Source organism: Macrotis lagotis, chromosome X, assembly GCF_037893015.1.
Source record: "Macrotis lagotis isolate mMagLag1 chromosome X, bilby.v1.9.chrom.fasta, whole genome shotgun sequence".
Taxonomy (NCBI): Eukaryota; Metazoa; Chordata; class Mammalia; order Peramelemorphia; family Peramelidae; genus Macrotis; species Macrotis lagotis.
In genome coordinates, this window is record NC_133666.1 from 27512367 (window position 1) to 27530638 (window position 18272).

Sequence of the window (18272 nt, forward strand, 5' to 3'; positions counted from 1 at the left end):
GGTGCAATGGTTGTCCCCTATTGAAAGGAATCTCCCTATGTTTAACATAGTGATATATGTATAACCTATATTAGATTATTCACTGACAAGAGGAGGGGGGAGGCAAGGGAGGGAGGAAGAAAAATGTGGAACTCAAAACCTAACCAAAAAAAAAAATAAATGTTGAGAGGAATCTCTGGAGTTAGGATGGGAGCAGTTCAAGAACTCTAAATAAGTTAAACTTTGATCCTTGGAAATTTCTTTCTTATTTCCGTGAAGCTTTTCTTGATTCTCCACAAAAAAATCCAGTCACACAAAGAACTGGAAATTAAATGAATGTCCATCAATTGGGGAAATGGATGAACAAATTGTGGTATATGTTATGGAACACTATTTTTCTAATAGAAACCAGGAGGGATGGGAATTCAGAGAAGCCTGGAGGGATTTGCATGAACTGATGCTGAGTGAGATGAGCAGAACCAGAAAAACATTGTACACCCTAACAGCAACATGGGGGTAATGACCAACTTTAATGGATTTGCTCATTCCATCAGTGCAACAATCAGGCACAAATTTGGGGTATCTGTGATGGAGAATACCATCTGTATCCAGAGAAAGAACTGGAGTTTAAACAAAGCCTAAAGACTGTCATCTTTAATTAAAAAAACATTATCTTATTATGTAATTTTGCTGTCTCTTATTTTTTTCTTAAGGATATGATTTCTCTATCAACATATTCAATTTAGATCAATATATAGCATGAAAACAATGTAAAAAGTAACAGAATGCCTTCTGTGGGGGGCGAAGCAAAATTAGGGGGAAAAAGTGTAAAATTCAAAAATAAATAAATTAATTAAAAAAAAACTCAGCCACACCTTGGGGTACATTAGACAGAGACCCCATTGGGAATCAACAGACAGTACTAATCGAAGCTCTGTTACTAACTTGATGCAGGACCTTGGCAAGTCACTGAACCCTTTCTGGTTCCAAATTTCTTCCTCCATAAAATGAGAAATTGGTTTTGATTACCTCTAAACTTTCTTCTATTTTTTGACATTCAACAATTCTTTGTGTCCAAAGCAAAAAAAAAAAATTTAAGAACACTTAGAACAATGAAATAAGTGCTAGTTCCCAAAGTAAGCTTGAGCCATTGTAGGAGGCAGCCTATGTCTCTCCAAGAACAAGGTGTGGCAATCTGATCACTTGTTGAATGGCAAAGGAAGCCTCTGGCACAGATAGAAAATTGCACCATTTGTTCATTCACTCAACAAACATTATCCAAGGCCTTAAGTTTTGAGCTGAGAGTATTCAAATGAATTTGATATAGCCACAGGATCATAGTTTTAGAGCTGGAAAGGGCCTCAGAGATCATTGACTTCACCCTCCTCATTTTACAGAGGAGGAAACTGAGTTCTAGAGAGGAGAAGTGATTTGGACTGCATCCAAGGTAGCATTCAAAATAAGTCAGAACCCAGATCCTCTGGCTCCAGAACCTGAACTCTTGTTCCTGTCTCAGGAACTTACCAACTTGTAGGGAAAATATGGTATGTGCACAAATAAGAGTTAGCTATTACTTGAACCTAAAATATGTCGTGTGCATAAGCAGAGTGTCCAGGAGAGACTAGAGAGAAGATCAGAGCAAACTTCTTAAGGAAGAGATGTTTGAGTTGTGGTTCAAAGGATGGGTTGGAGTGAGATTCTTGGGAATAGAATGAGTTCAGTCAATTTCCTGTCTCAATTGCTAGATTTCAACCAATCTAGTCACCTGCCCTGAAGCCCATCCAGGGCTCCCAACCACAGGTACCAGTTATTGAGCTTCCATAACTCTCCCCAAGCCATCTTACCCAAGATTAGTGCCTAAGACATTGGGACCACCTAGGAACCAAGTACCCATCTCTGAACAATCTTAAGAATGTGTTTTATTCACAAATGCACATAACACAACTTTTACCAGACTGCCCCCAAGGGAAGAGGAATGAGAAGGAAAGGTGGTAGAAAAATGTGTAACTTATAAATAGGCAAGTGGATGAATGTTGTAAAACTTTCCATAACATGGAATTGTAAAAATAAAATAATCAATTAGAAAAAAATGTTTTATTGATGGCCATCTTGGGATCAGGAATTAAATCTAAATTTCTTATCCTTCCTGATCACTAATGTTTAAGAAAGAACTCTGATGATAGCTTCCCTAGGCCACATGTTTTGTCATCACAGCATCCTGAATAGTGTGTGTGTGTGTGGGGGGGGGCTTCCCTTGAAAATCCCAACTGTTGCTCTTCAATTCCAGCAATTCCAGTTTACCCTCTGCAGAAGTTAAAAATCTCCTTTTTCTGTTGCCTTTACCCTCATGCTCATCTCTCTGTCTGTCTGTGTCTGTCTCTCTGTGTCTCTCTGTCTCTGTTTTTTTTTTTTTGTCAGGAATACCTACCACTGTATGACCCTGGGCAAAACACTGAACTTCTCAGTGCCCTTCAGCAATATCCAAGGCTAGAAGTTGCCCAAAAAGCTGCCAATCTGCTTTAATAGAGGGAATTTCCTATACCAATTAAATCACAGATCCAATCCCCCCCCAGTCACTTTTGACTATCATTATTGTTAATAAATTCTCTTTTGTCTTTATCTTCTTCCTCTCCTACTTTTTGCATCTTCTTGTGCTAATGGAAAGCTGAATCTCTCTGGAAGATACCAAATCCCTAAATGCCTTCTTTGGGAACATAGGAAATTCCTTTTCTCAACACATTGGCCAACCTAGTAGGAATATGAATCCTCCTTGCCCCTCACTACTCCTGCCAAACTGCCTTTCTGCAGCCATTGCTCAACAATGTTATCCTCCCTAGAGGCTTGCTCTATCCACCTATATCAACTTGCTCAATGAGCCTCAGTTTCTTCATCTGTAAAATGGAAATAATAATAGTCCCTATGTCCTAGGAGAGAATAGTCCCTCTGTGCAGCTGAACAATGTTAATAAAGTGATCTGAAATATTGAAAGCACTAGAGAAAATATGAGCTCTTGTTATTTCTGTCCCAGGCATAGGCCCCTACGTAATTCTCCTTCCTTTCTTAAAGTTCAGTACCTACCTCATGGTCTTCCTATCTACCTCATCACCTGTCCCAATGTTTGGAGGCTTCAATATGTATGTCAATAGCCCCTCAAACACATTGATCTCTTGCTTAATCAGTCCCTTCCATTCTTTCTTTTTAAGTTTTTTTGCAAGGCAAATGGGGTTAAGTGGCTTGCCCAAGGCCACACAGCTAGGTAATTATTAAATGTCTGAGACTGGATTTGAACCCAGGTACTCCTGACTCCAGGGCCAGTGCTTTAACCACTGCACCACCTAGCCACCCCTAGTCCCATTCTCAAGATGACCCACATCTTAACTCTGCTTCCCTCCCCTTCTCCTCCCTCATAGCCATACCTTAGATCCTCCCATCATACAATCGCATTATTTCAAAATCTCAAAGTCTGAAGTTCCCCTTGCTGATCAGAATCTCTTTTCCTTCTATTTTTGCCACTGCCTTAGTCCTCTGAAGCTTATTCTTCATCCTCACCCCAGCCTCCAGGCAGTCAGTCACTTTACTCTTCCCTATCTCAGTTCTTCACCCCTGGCCTGGCCTTCCACCCATTCTCTACATAATCTTTACCTGGTTTAATGAGACGGTTTTCTGTCCTGGAATTTTATGACCATAGGCTCTTGTTTCATAGTTCTTATCATCACTTATATCTTGCCAAGTCTCACCCCTGAGTTACCTTCATCATTAAACTTTTCTGTTCCTGCCTTCAAGAAGCTGAACAACCACCATAGGAAGTAACAGCTATGCCAACTAGATCTTACTACCAATTCATGTTTTCTGATCATAACTGGGTCCACTCTGCATGGAGCAGAGGCTGCAAAGCTTTCCTGTATAGACAATCCTTTTCTTTTTCCTTTCTCTATCCCATTCCCAGAGTTGATATTTCTAAATGTCTCTTTCCTCAAGCTCTCTATGCTACCCTCTACCCTTTCTACTTTACCTCCTGGAAAAGGACCTCACTTCCTATTTTACTGAGAAAATTGAAACCATCTATCATGAACTACCTTTCTTTCTTGCTCTACCCGTAAAAATGCTGTGCATCCACCTCCATTCCTTCCTCCTTTGTTCAGTCTCTGAGGAAGAGGTAATCCTTCTTGCTAAGGTTAATTCCTTTGCTTGGGTCCATGATCCCATCCCCTTCTGTCTCCTCTACAAGCTTGTCACTTCATTGATTCCTTCTGTCTCTCTTTCATCTCTAATCTCTCACTATCTTTTGGTTCCTTCCCTGCTGCCTATAGACATGCTCAAGATTCACCCGCTCTTAAAAAATCCTTCCCTTTTTTGACCCATCCTCCCCCATTAATCTAGCATCCATTTCCCTTTCTACAATAAAGGCTCCTAACAAAACTCATCTACACTCACTGCTTCTACTTGCTCAGCTTCCAATCACTTGCCAACCCCTTATAATCTGATTCCTAACACTAACTTTGTTGTACAAATGGCTCGGAAGTCCAAGGCTACTAATGATTTCCTATTCCAACTCTTGGGACCTTTTCTCACTTCTCCCATTTGACTTCTCTGCAGCTTTTGACTCTGTTAGCAAACATCCTTTTCCCCTTCCCCATATTTTTAGAGACTCTTCCCTTCTTTGGCTAACATCAAAATGCCTATATGATTCTTCTCTTCTTAACTGACCTGTCTTTCTCTGTATCTTTTTTTTTTTTAGTTTTTTGCAAGACAAATGGGTTTAAGTGGCTTGCCCAAGGCCACACAGCTAGGTAATTATTAAGTGTCTGAGGTTGGATTTGAACTCAGGTACTCCTGATTCCAGGGCCAGTGCTCTATCCAGCGCCACCTAGCCACCTCAATTTCATCTATAGGTTCAGTTATCATCTCTATTCAAATTACTCCCACATCTATGCATCCAGTCCTAATCTCTCCCACATCATCAACCGCCTTTCATTAATGAGATAATCTATGTAAAGTGCTATATAAATGCCAGCTATAATGATAATGATGATGATGATGGACATCTCTAGGATTTAGGACAATGAAATAAATGATTGTGTTAAAAAGAACCCACTGAGTATCCTAAACTGAATAAAGCAAGCTAATTCAGTCAGACAATCTAGTCTCCAAAAGAACAAAGACAAAACTCATTAGCAGCTTTTGAATATTAACTGGGGCCAGCTCGCCCTAGGTTCAGAGGCAGTTAACTGAAAACCATTTCCATTCTGCCTCCTGGAGTAGTTGTTTGAGTAAGGGCTTCATCTTTCCTAACATTTTTTTTTAGGATTTTTGCAAGGCAAATAGAGTTAAGTGGCTTGCTCAAGGCCACACAGCTAGGTAATTATGAGGTGCCCGAGGGCAGATGCTGACTCCAGGGCAGGTGCTCTATCCACTGCACCACCTAGCTGCCCACTATCTTTCCTAACTTTTTGGAGACAAAAGACCAGCTCTTATTTATCTTTGTATATCCCCCTGGCTTGAGATACTGCCTTAGACTTAGCGGCTGCTTAATAAAGGTCTGGTGAATGAATGAATATTCCTCCTCTCCAATGGAGTAACTATGGAGTTGGGAGGTGGACTAGTCAGGGGAGCCAGTGTTAACTTTATATTTAGCTCTGAATATGGAATACACTAACAATAACCAGGTCCCTGGAAGAAAGATGTCTTCACTACATTAACTTCCACAGTGGCCAACAAATCCAATAAGCAACACCAGGGAAGATTTAAGATCTCCAAAGATGGACCCAGGATCATTGAAATAAGAGCAGGAGAAGATGGACATGAGATCTGACAGCTTGGAATATTTGGTAGACATTCTTAAAGTAGCATCCCCTCTGAGGAATAGAATGGCCCAGATAGAGGACAAAAATGGAATGAAGGCAGAGCAAATAAGAAAATGTGATAAAAAGCAGCACAACGAGAAGTCTTGAGATTCCTTCTAACTGAAACATCAGAGCAAGAGGATATTATTTGACACATTGATATAGCAAAAAGACAAGAAAAATAAATTAATGGAATAAGCTTTGACAAAAGGCAGACAATGTTTCCATTTGAGTAGGATATGATGGTTTACTTAGAAAAAATCTGAGATTTTTTTTAAATAATTGAGATAACCTTCAGCAAAACAGTAAAACACAAAATAAACTCACAAAGATTATGGGTATTTCTGTAAGTTGTTAACAGAAATCAAGAAGAAAACATGAATTCTATTTAAAATATAAATACACAAAAACGTCAGTGTTAATCTAGTAATACAAATAAATTCTACTGCAAAATACTACATTCAGAAAAAAGATTAAGCAATTGGCAAGAGATTCAATCTTCATGGCTAAGCTATACTAAAATAGTAAACATGACATTGCGATCTGAATGAATTAACACTATACCAACCACAATTGTAATTCTCTATAGAATTAGACAAAATAATAACAAAATTCATATGGAAGAACAAAAGACCAACAAGGTCATGGAAAGCAACAAGCAAGAAGAGGACAGAAATGCATATGGCATTTCAAAGTCTCAAATGCCATTGCAACAAAATCTCAAAACTAACTGGTTCGAGGAACAGTCTATCAGTACAATGAAATAGATATGGCACGGGTAAAAGCAAATGGAAACAGCAATGTAATAAATTCAAGAGCACAAACTACTTGGAAACAAACTCCTTATTCAGTAAAAAAAACTATTCAACAAACTATTCAATTAAAAAAAAAACTGGGTTCCAACTAGCACTTTCCACCATCTCTCTGTCTCTCACAATAAATTCCAAATGGATACATGATCAGCATGTGAAAAGACATACCATGAAAAATGAAAGGAGAATAGCATATCCCTTCTTTCCCAATTGTGCATGAGGAAAAATTCTTTCCCAACCATAGTATAGAGAATATTATAAAGCACAAAGTGGATTATTTCTCCAAATACACACACATATAGATTGTGAAAATATCTTTGCATTAAACAGCTCTGCTGAAAGCCTGACATCCACAATATATAGGGAATTAGGATAATAAGATTGAGTCATTCCCCAAAAGGAAAGTTGTCAAAGTATATGAACAAAGCATTTTCAAAAGGAGAAGCACCATCAATAACAATACTAAAATGTGTTCAAAATAACAAGAATTTGAGAAATGTAAATTGAAACAGCCCTAAAATATCACTTATTTCAGTGAAAATGGCAAAACCAAGAGAAGATGGAATAATTCGATATTGGTTAACACTCAGGAAACAATATCATTCAAATACCTTGATGGTGGAGCCATGAATTGGTCTGAACATTTGGGAAATCAATTTAGAATTATCTAAAAAAAGTTGCAAAATTGGTTCTACACTTTGATATGATTGTTCTCCTCCTAGAGTAAGACCCCAAGGAAGCTACTGACAACAAAAAAGTGATCCATACAGCTCATCTAAGACTTAGTCTCGGACAGTTACCCACCTAGGTCACTGAGAGGCTAAGCAACTTGCTCAGGGTCCCATAACTAGTATGCATCAGAAGCAGGACTTAAACCAAAATCTTTCAGACTCCAAGGGCAGCCTTTATCTCCTTATTATGACAATTTTACACAGGAGAAAACTGAGACTTAGAAAAGTTAAATAGCATGCCCAGGATCATGTAGCTAATAAGTACTTGGGGTTGAATTTGAAACCAGGTCTTCTTGGACTGAAAAGTTCAAAACCCAACCAAACAGTCAAAACTATCTTATATATTTTATTGGCTCTTTGTCTCTGTGTGGTTGGGTATGCTCAGGTTTGACTGTTATGTTAAAACAAAATGCATCACTTTAAGAACTTGAAAAAATAAAATTCAGTATATTAAATGTATTAGTTAAGATAGTTTGCACCTATTGAGGCAATATGGTACAGGAAGAAAAGTACTAGATTTATACTCAGATGGAGGACCTGGATTGAATTCTTGGAGCGTCCACGTAGTGTGTGACCTTGAACAAGTCACTTCACTCACACAGACCTCAGTTTCCTCCTCTGTAAAATGAGGGTGTCGGACTATTTGACCTCTTTCAGCTCCAGATATAGGATCCATCCAGAGTGTAGAGAATATTATAAAAGATAATAGTTTACATTGCATTTCACATTTCTGGCCCCTAGTTTCTCTGTCTGCACAATGAGGGGTTCAGATTGGCTAGTCTCTGAGGTCCCTTCCAGTTCGAGATCATGACTCCGTGGTTCCAGAGCACCTCCCCTTCCTGGACGTCAGTTTCTCTCTTTACTACTAGGGGGTCAGTTGTACTAGACAGCCTCTTAGGTATCTGCCAGTCCTGGGGGGCCATGATCCCACGTACATATGGGCCAGGGAGGGGTGGAATTTACCTGTGGCTGATAAGCATTGTTATTGGGATATCTAAGGGTCCTTGAAGGATTATGTAGGCCAAAAGGAGAACAGAAAGTGAATTTGACCAGTCAGGGAAAAAATTGAAGAGCAGGGCTGCAAGGAGACAGCATGGAGGTGCCAAGATGGATGAACCAGCATGCCCAGACTTGGGAGAAGGCCTCTGCCACAGGCCTGGAACCAAACCAATTATTTAAACAAGTGAACAGTCAACTACCAGTGCCAAGACAGGGCTTTTTTAATCCCGAGTAAGAGAAAACTTTATTGGCTAACCTGATGCCCTAATTGTATTCAGTAGGCACTCAATAAATGTTTATTGAATGAAAGAATGATGGGATGCCTTAACTGACTGAAATGAATAATTTACTCAGTCCTACTTACCCTGTCTATGTGGTGAGAGTTTAGACAAAACAGCATCCCAGACCTTGTGGAGTTTATAAGTGCAGTTGAGGAATAAGATCCAAAGCTACAAAATACTATTGCATAATTAACTGGAAAAACAGTTTCTTACTGGGTCCACATGAGATCAAACGAGCAAGAAAATAATAATAATGTTTGTCTTTCATTCTCAAAAAGAAAACCACAATATCAGGGAGGTGAAACCGTGACAAGCCTATGAATTGGATTTGAGTAAGGGGGTGTTGTGCTAAGTCACCAGCCTCACTTTCTTCTCTAGAGCCACTGGATCGGGTAGCCAGAGAGGAATCAGGATTACTGGAGATGGGGAGGCAATCATGGTGAAGTGACTTTTCCAAGGTCAAACAGCTAGTAAGTGGCAAGTGTCTGAGACTGGATTTGAACTCTCATCCTCCAAGGCCAGTGCTCTATCCACTGCACCACCTAATTTTCAGGCTTATTTTTACAACATTCCTCTCCACATACTCTAGTTCCATCCAAACTAAACTACTTAAGCATTGCCCAATATCAATCCTTCTCTCAACCTCAGCCTCATACTTTACTGGGTCCATTCCCCTTACCCCTTCCTTCAAGGTCCAGCTCAGCTGCCACCACCCTCTATGGAATCTCCCCTTCATAATCTACAAGTGATATACCCTCTTACTATCTCTATGTGATCATCACATTTTAATTTATATTATTTGTATACATTTATTGTCCCTTTATCCAGAGTATAAGCTCCTTGAAGACAGGGACATTGTTAATATTTTATCTTCCATTATTTTACCCTCAGAAGGAAGCCTTATGTGTACAGTCACTAGTCATTTCTATAGATCATCTACTCTATCCCCTTCAGATGACATGGGTGGAAACTAAGGCCCAGAGAAAAGTGACTTGCCCAAAATCACAAAACCCAGCTTTGGTTCAAGTCTAATGTTTGCTCTACTGTCCCTTGCTGCCTAAGTGAACCAAACTGAAATGTAAAAAAGAAGGCAGGATACTTAAAATTAGTATTTGCATGGCCCCCCCTAGAAAAAAAGAATGAGGTAAACAAAGTTTTGGGAGCTCCCCTACATGCCTGCAGACTCCCTTTTCTGCTTTTCTATCCAGAGTCACACTTCAAGTTGGGCCACTGGGTGGGCACCTTATCCAGCCTTAACTACACTATTCATGAGCTCCTCCCCTTTCAACAGCTTAGAAGTTTCCTATTATATTGGGGGTATGTTTTTTTTTCTTTCCACACCTTAGTAGCAGCCAGTCTTTCAGAGCTTAGATAACTACATCTCCTAGGGGAGCCCCATCCACCATTGCCCTTGTCATTCTGTGCTTCCAGTTTTGGGGCTTGTAGCCCAGCTTCAGACTCCTAGTGCTTTCAGGCTGCCCCCTTGCATACCCCTTTCTTCTCTCCTTCCCCCATTCCTGCCCTCTCCCCCTTAAACAGCCCTGGTTTGGGCCTCATTTTCCTAGGATATTGCTCTGCATCTGAGAAAGTAATCTGCATGTAAGCATTAATCAGGGCTAATAGGTTAATATGTCATCGCCTCCCAGGTAAAGAGGACTTCTTTCTTAATGAGTGTGTTTGGAACTCTCCAGCCCCTGCCAATGAGTGCCTGAGTATGTGTGTGACTGTGTGACAATGACTATGACCGTGACTCTGTGTGTATGTGTGTGTATATATGTGTGGATGGAGAGTTTGGGGGCAGGGGGCAGGGCCCCTCAGCCCCTCTGCAGGCCTGGAACCACTGTTTTTAGGATGGTCTGCGGGGTCTGGGAAATATAGGAGCTGAGTTACAAAAACTTGAAACACCCTTCAATGTGGAACCATAGAAAGTGCCTGTTTCCCCCCACCCCCACCCCACACTCCATCCCAACTTTGCTCCCTCAATTATCATGTTGGAGAGCACTGGTAGCACTGACCTCTCCCCGCTCCAGAAGTCATCTCCTGCTCTCCAAGGCTGCTGCCCACTGCCCAATGGCAGTAGGGAGAATAGCCAGCTTTGCTGTATCCCCTATAAACAAAAATGACTTATTGATGATTTTTAATAACATTTCTTTCCTTTCCCAATGACTCCCCTCACCTGCATCCCTGCCCTCAACAGATCCTCTCCTAACAAAGCAGTGCAGCTTAAGTAAAATATATAGATCAAGACATTGGCTGTGTCTGACAATGCATGCTTCATTCAGTGCCTCTTGTCCACTACCTCTCTGTCCAGAGATGAGAGGCTTACATCACCAACAGTTCTAAGAAGTTACAATGAGTTCCTGAAGTAGTCTGAATCATGAAGTCTTTCAATGTTGATTTCCTTTACACTGTTATAGTTACTATACACATCCTTCTCCTGGTTCTACTTACCTCAATCTGAATTGGCTCAAGTCTTCCAAAATTTCTTGGAATTCTTCATGTTTATCATTTCTTCTGGAAAAATTATCTTCCATTCCATTCCATCCAGCTGTCACAATTTGTTCAATAATAAATCAGTTGATGGACCCTCACTTTCCTTCCAGTTTCTCTCTCTCTCTCTCTCTCTCTCTCTCTCTCTCTCTCTCTCTCTCACACACACACACACACACGCACAGAGTGCTGCTACAAATATTTTTGTATTTATGAAATTTTGACCTCCTCATAGTAGTACTCTTCAGTCAAAGAGTATATACAGTTTGGTGACTTTTTTATATAATTTGAAATTGTTTCCCATAATGACTGGACCAATTCATAGTTCTATCAGCAGGGTGTTAGTGCATCTGTCTTCCCACATATCCTCCAGCATTTACCATTATCATTTTTTTCACCTTTGATAGACTGGTGAGTATAAGGTGGAAACGGAGTTATTTTAATTTTCATTGCTCCTATTCCATTATGCATTTCTTCCTTGAAAACTGCCTGTTGGCATCCCTTGATCATTTATCTGTTAGGGAAGGTATGCCAGACATTCTTTAAAAACAAGTAAACATTTTATGGGTTCCTTTTGTCTTGATGTTCCAGTCTTTTTATAAAAAGAGGCCTCTCCTTCTGCTGAGATTGAGCCCTCTCTTTTAACAAAGAGAAAGACCTCAGCAAAAATACCTAATGAAGAGCCTGTGTCTGACAAAGTAGGCAACATTCTTCCCTAGTAGTTCCTCATCTCTCTGATGTGAGGAGGGATAGGTGTCTCATTATTTGTTTTATGGAATCACCATTGATTGGTGGATTACTCAGAGTCCAGCTTTGGCTTGGTGATCTTTTCATTTTCACTGATGTATTGCATATATTGTTCTTTCAACCATTCCTTAATTGATGGACACCCACTTCATTTCCATTTCTTTGCTACCACAAAGAATGCTGCTGTCGATATTGTGGTAAGTATTGGACTTTTGCTTTGATCATTGACTATCTTGGGATATATACATGCTTCATAATGGGATCACTGGGGCCAAGGGTTTGCTATTCACTTGTAATGCATTTGGAAGAGCTTATGTTTCTGTAGCACGGTATGGTTTACAAAGTGCTTTTCTCCCATGAACCCTGTGAGTTATGTAGTGCAAGAATTCATCTCCCCATTTTACAGAGGAGGAAAGGGAGGTTCAGAGAAATGAAACAATTTACCTATGATCACACAAGTAGGCTCATAGGATGTAGAATTGGAAGGAACCTTAAAGGTAATTTAGTTCAACCCCCTCATTTTACAAATGAGAAAACTGACACTCACACAGGCTAAGTGACTTGTCCAAGGTCATATAAGTAGTGAAGAGAGGAGTTGGGATATGAACCTAGATCTTCCATTGCCCATTCTAATACTTTTCCCATTGCTCTGTATAGTACCTCTCCCAATAAAAACACTATAACAACATGCTATAGCCATGCCCCCTTTCCTGTGGCTCAGATTATGCTTTGTTATATTATCTTTACAGAGCATCAGAAAGGATTGATGCTCTGGTATGGAATACTACAAGGGGTTGTCAAGAGGATCTTTGATCTTAACCTGCCCCCTTGAAATTCTCTTATTCAGTTGAAAACATATTTGTTAAATATCCCCTATGTGTGAGACTGCATAAGGTAATGAGATTCAAGAATACAAAGGGAATAATCCCTATCCTCAAGGAATTTCCATTGTTTGGGGGACTTGGGACACAATCTCTATAATAAATAAGTACATGCCCATTGTCCATTGGAATTATGACCTGAGGAAGAATAGGAGAATACCATATCATTGAGGGCAGAGACTGTTTGTATTATTGTCTTTCTATCCACATCACCTTGTACTACATGTAACATATAGCAAACCTTAAGAATTGCTTGTTGAGGGAGCGGCTAGGTGGCGCAGTGGATAGAGCACAGTCCCTGGAGTCAGGAGTACCTGAGTTCAAATGCGGCCTCAGGCACTTCATGATGACCTAGCTGTGTGACCTTGGGCAAGCCACTTAACCTCATTGCTTTGAAAAAAAAAACCTAAAAAATTGCTCGTTGAATTGAATTTAAATCCCATTAGTTTGGGCATTTTTCCACTGACACAAATACCAACCAGTTGATGTTTACCCATCCTAAGCAGCCCTCATCCACATTTCTCCCAGGGAAGGGAGGGGAATTCAATATTCAGGAGGGCTTCCAGTCATTTCCCTATATATTGCAGGGATATCAATAGACCATGTGGAATAGCCACTAGCTAGCCCTTGCTATTTGCCTAAGCAATCCTTTTTTTTGGGGGGGGGGGTTGTATATTACTCTGATTACATATTTCTTTTTTTAATTATTTAAAAAAATTTTTAGGTTTGTTTATTTATTTGTTTGCTTTTGCCAGGCAGTGCAGTTAAGTGGCTTGCACAAGGCCACACAGCTAGGTCATCATGAAGTGTCTGAGGTCAGATTTGAACTCAGGTCCTCCTGACTCCAGGGCCGGTGCTCTATCCACTGTGCCACTTAGCTGCCCTGATTACATCTTTCACACTAATGCTGCATAATTCCTCATTTGTAATATTTGGTAACCTATTATCCACCACACACCTTAGAGGGACAGCTTGGTGTGGCGGAGTAAAAAAGACTGAATCCAAATTCAGACTCTTACTAGCTGTGTGACTTTGGATGAGTCACTTCAGCTCTTTGTGCTACCGTCTCCTCAACTGTAAAATAGGCCCAGTGTTAGCACCTAACTCACAGAGTTGTTATGAAGACCAAATGAGATAATACTCATATAAAGCACTTGGCAAGTCTTTGAATGCTATTTAATGGTAACTCCCAGTATTCTGATTTGTCCACCAGTTGGCCTTTCAGTGATCTTCAATTTCAGTTCTTCCAAAGCTGTTGTATGTTAATACTTACATTTCTATAATATCACCATCACACTATGGGTGGTACAAAGATAGGCCTTTGTGTCAGAGAGAAGATTGGGATCATTAAAAAGACTGCAATTTCCTTAAATCAATCAAAAGACACACATTAGGAGGAAAATTGAGGAGAGACAGTACAAACAACCTGGTGGAGAGGAGAGCAAGAAGAGCTTCACAGATGACCTGATATGAGGCTTGAAGAAAGACAGGATGTCCTAAAGGGGAAGGTGAGAAAGGGTACATTCAAAATATGGGAAACACCTTTCACAGACACACAGGAGGGGAAAACAGGGTGTCCAGTTTGGGGAATGGCTGGCCTTCTTTGGCCAGAAAACCAAATTTGTGAAAGGAAGTTATGAAATGTCTGAAAATCATGGGAGGAGACAGATTATAAAGGACTCTAAATGCCAGGCTAAGGGAGTGTTTTATCCTCCAGGGAGGGAATAGGAAGCTATTGAAGGTGTTTGAGCAGGTCTGTCTCATGGAAGAAGGATTCTTGTTCTGTTGAGCCTCAAAAGGAGAAACTAGGACAGTGGAAGTTGGAATGAGGCAACGTTCAACTCAATGGGAGGAAATGTGTTAAACCATTAGTGCCATCCCAATGTGAACAGACTGCCTTAGATAAAGTATTAAGTCCCCCTTTCCTGACATTCTTCTTATGAAGACTGGAGGAACACTTAATAGTATTTTATACAGCAAATTCATATTCAGGTATAGGATGGTCTCTGAGATCCCTTACAACTTTGAGGTGCTGTGTCACTCTGTGGGAGGAATGGAGAATTTGAATGACATCAGAATGGGTGAGAGGGAGCCAGCATGAGGGACAGCATAAGCAAAGGCATAGAAATGGGAAACAAGGGAAGATGAAAACAGGACAGAAAGTAGTCTAGTTTGATTAGATTGTAGAGTGGGCAAAGGGTAGCAATATGAGATTAGATTAGACAGATAAACCACAAGGGAGGCAGCTTAAGGAGGGTTTTGAAGGTTAGGATCAAAAGTTTATACTTTAGAATGATGGGCTCCTAGCTATAGAACTAGAAGTTTCTTCAGATCAGAGAAAAGAGAACAAAATTGAGGACCATAAAAGCAAAATGACTCAGGATCATATGATCATAGATCTAGATTGGAAGGGACTTCAGAAGTCATTTATTGCAACCCACTGATTTTATAGAGGGTCCAAGGAGTTACTGACACATGGAGTAAACATCAAAGGTGGGATTTGAAAGCAGGTCTTCTGATTCTAGAGCCTGAGCTCTTAATGCACTGAAGCTCTTTCAGTTGACGAACTGTCAATAGAGCTGACTTAGGATTTTTACTTAGACATTGATGAGAAGACAGACTGGAGGCAGGAAGGCCAATTTAATAGATTATTATAATGATCTAAGAAAGAAATGTAACTTCAAGTAGGACAGTTGTAGTTGGGGTGGAAAGAAGGTAGCAGATGTGAGAGATATTGTCCAGGTGGAATTAATGGAACTTGGCAAATGGTTGCACAGGATGGACTGAGGGAAAGGAAACAGAAGGGCCAAAGAGGACTCCAAAATTCCCAGCCTGAGTGATGTGTAGGAAAGACAAGACAGTGGCATCCTTGGAAATTGATCAGGGACAAATTGGGGGGGGGAGGTGAAAAACTATTTTGATGTTTGAAGTCCTGGTGGGGCATCCAAATCATCCTCTTATAAGAGAAGTTAAGGGACTTGAGAGATGATTGTTCATTCTCTGGGTCATCAGAGAGGATGAAGCGTATCTTAGCTGGAAAAGAAAGAAGGGAAGAAATCTAAAGAAGCAGAGGGAATTCCTGACCTGGGCCAGGAAGATGAAGGTTAGAAAAGCATGCCACAGAGAAGGGAGGAAAGAAGCAGGAGCATTAAACACTTACAGCCAAAAATGACATATGAACTTCTTCCTGAAGAGGAAAATGCTACCTCTTCTGAGGAATAAGCACTTGGTTTGTGTTGTAGGGGATCCATAGGCTCTGTCTATAGTGAGAAGTCATCTAGCAAGGGTTAGAGGAAGGAGAGAAAAGTAAGCAATAAAGCTTGGAGACTCCCAGCTGAAGGGTACCAAGGCAGTTATTTGTAGACTCAATAATAATAATAATAATAACACCTGAGAGTTTTTTCTAGCTTCGCAAGAAGTCAGAAATTCTTGTCAAATTTGATAATGACTGATAATTTCTGATATCTGAGGTGGGCACAAATGAAATATCTAGATATAATCTTGGGCAAACACTTGGAGATCTTTAGAGTCCAAACTTCAAAAGGGAAAGGCAGATTTGGGAAGTGAACAGTTAGTAAAGAAGAAGGTATCTGGGAAATGTGTGCCTATATGTTGTCTGACTACATTGTTATAAGAGAGGACTTTTCTTTGGGGAGGGGGAAGAATAATGGGAGGTAGTGTGATGTTCCCCCCCCCCAAAAAAAAGAATAAAAGAAAGAAAAGATGGCAGAGTAAACATTTTACAATTACACAGAAGAGAACAGAAGCAATAAAGAGTGACAGGGCAGTGTTGGCATTACCATGTTAAATTTAATAAATACTTAAACTATGTACATTAGAGACTCTCAGTTTCATAGACAATCCTCTTTTGTTATTTGTATGTGAAATTGTTCATGTTTGTTAAATTCATTATAATAAAAAAGGGAGGAAATAGGTTTTGGACTTCTGGACCTTGGCTTAAAATAAGAGAATGATAAGCTCCTGGTGTGGGATGGGTTACTAAGAATGATTTGCCTGGAATTTTGTAAGTTCAACACAAAAGACTTCAGACTCTGGAGGAAAGGGAAGGGAGAGAGCAACTTACAGTTATCCTCCAAGCTAGATATCACAGAGAGAAGCTACAGTGTAGGAAAAATTTACCATTGAATCTAAGAAAGAAACCAACAATAAAACCAATGGCCTCAGATGTATAGACACAAACATGGAAAACAAAATATAATGAGCAAGGCGAACTTGAGAGAGTTGATCTCTGAAGCATCATTGAAACATGATGGGATGGGACTCATGACTGAATATAGCTTTGGAAATGTATATCTTATTAAAATGGGAAAGGCAACGGGGGACATGTCAGTGTTGAATAGCACTGTATATAAAAGAGATAAATTCATGTGAGGAAGTCTAGGAATCAGAAGGGGAGGACCATGTTGGGAAATAACAGGGACAGAAACAGAAGTGATATAGTCATTGGAGAATACTATAGACCCCCTGGTCAGAAAGAAGTAATAGATGAGCAGTTTGCTAAACAGATCACAAGTCTAGCATGGAGGCATAGGGGACTTCAATTATCTGGACATCTGGTGAAGGTCTCCCTCTGCCAAAAGCATAACATAGAAATATGATAAAGGATTGGTAGGGGATTTCAATTATCTGAATCTCAGCTGGACATCTTTCTCTCTGCCAAAAGCAGAGCAGCTAATAATTTCCTGGCTTGTCTCCATGATAATTTCATTCTTCAAAAAGTAGAAATCAATAAAGGAGAACAGCTATTGGGGATCCATTTCTTACCAACAAAGAAGGAATTGGTTCATGGGGGGTGGAAATGATGGGAATCTTAGGGAGAAGCTACCATTCCACCTTAGCATTTGATATAGAGAAGGAGCAGAAAACTAGTAACAGTGATATGTACCTTAGATTTTGGAAGAGTAGAATTCAAAGGGTTCAAAGAAAATATAGGTGGGATCCCATGAACTAAAATATTACAGGAAAGTAAGCATGAGGAGAAAGGAACAAAATAAAATCTGAATTCACAAAGAGAATCTAAAGTGCTGTGTGGATGCACAGGAAGCCCATTGACCACACTTAAGTATGTACAGAAGATGGAAGCAAAGGTAGGCAGCAGAGGATGAATAAAAAAACCTAGCATGATCCTTTACGAATTGGGTCATTCATGCCAAAGCTCAGAATGAAGCTGGTGAAGAAGGCATTAAAAAGTATTGGGGATGACAGCATCTGGAATATTGTATTTGGTTTTAGGTACCCAATCATAGGAAGGAAGGAAATGGGGACTAAGAATTTATTTAGCACCTGTTATGATCCTAAACTCTTAGCAAATGGCTCATTTGTGATAAGGAATCATGACACATGAGAATTGGGTGAAGGAACTGTTGATGTTCAGCCTGGAAAGGGGATTGATGAAAGCATGCTAATTTTATTCAGCTGTCATATAGAAGGAAAATTGGTTTATTCTGTTTTGACTGCAGAGGGTAAAACTTAGGGCAATGGGTAGAAG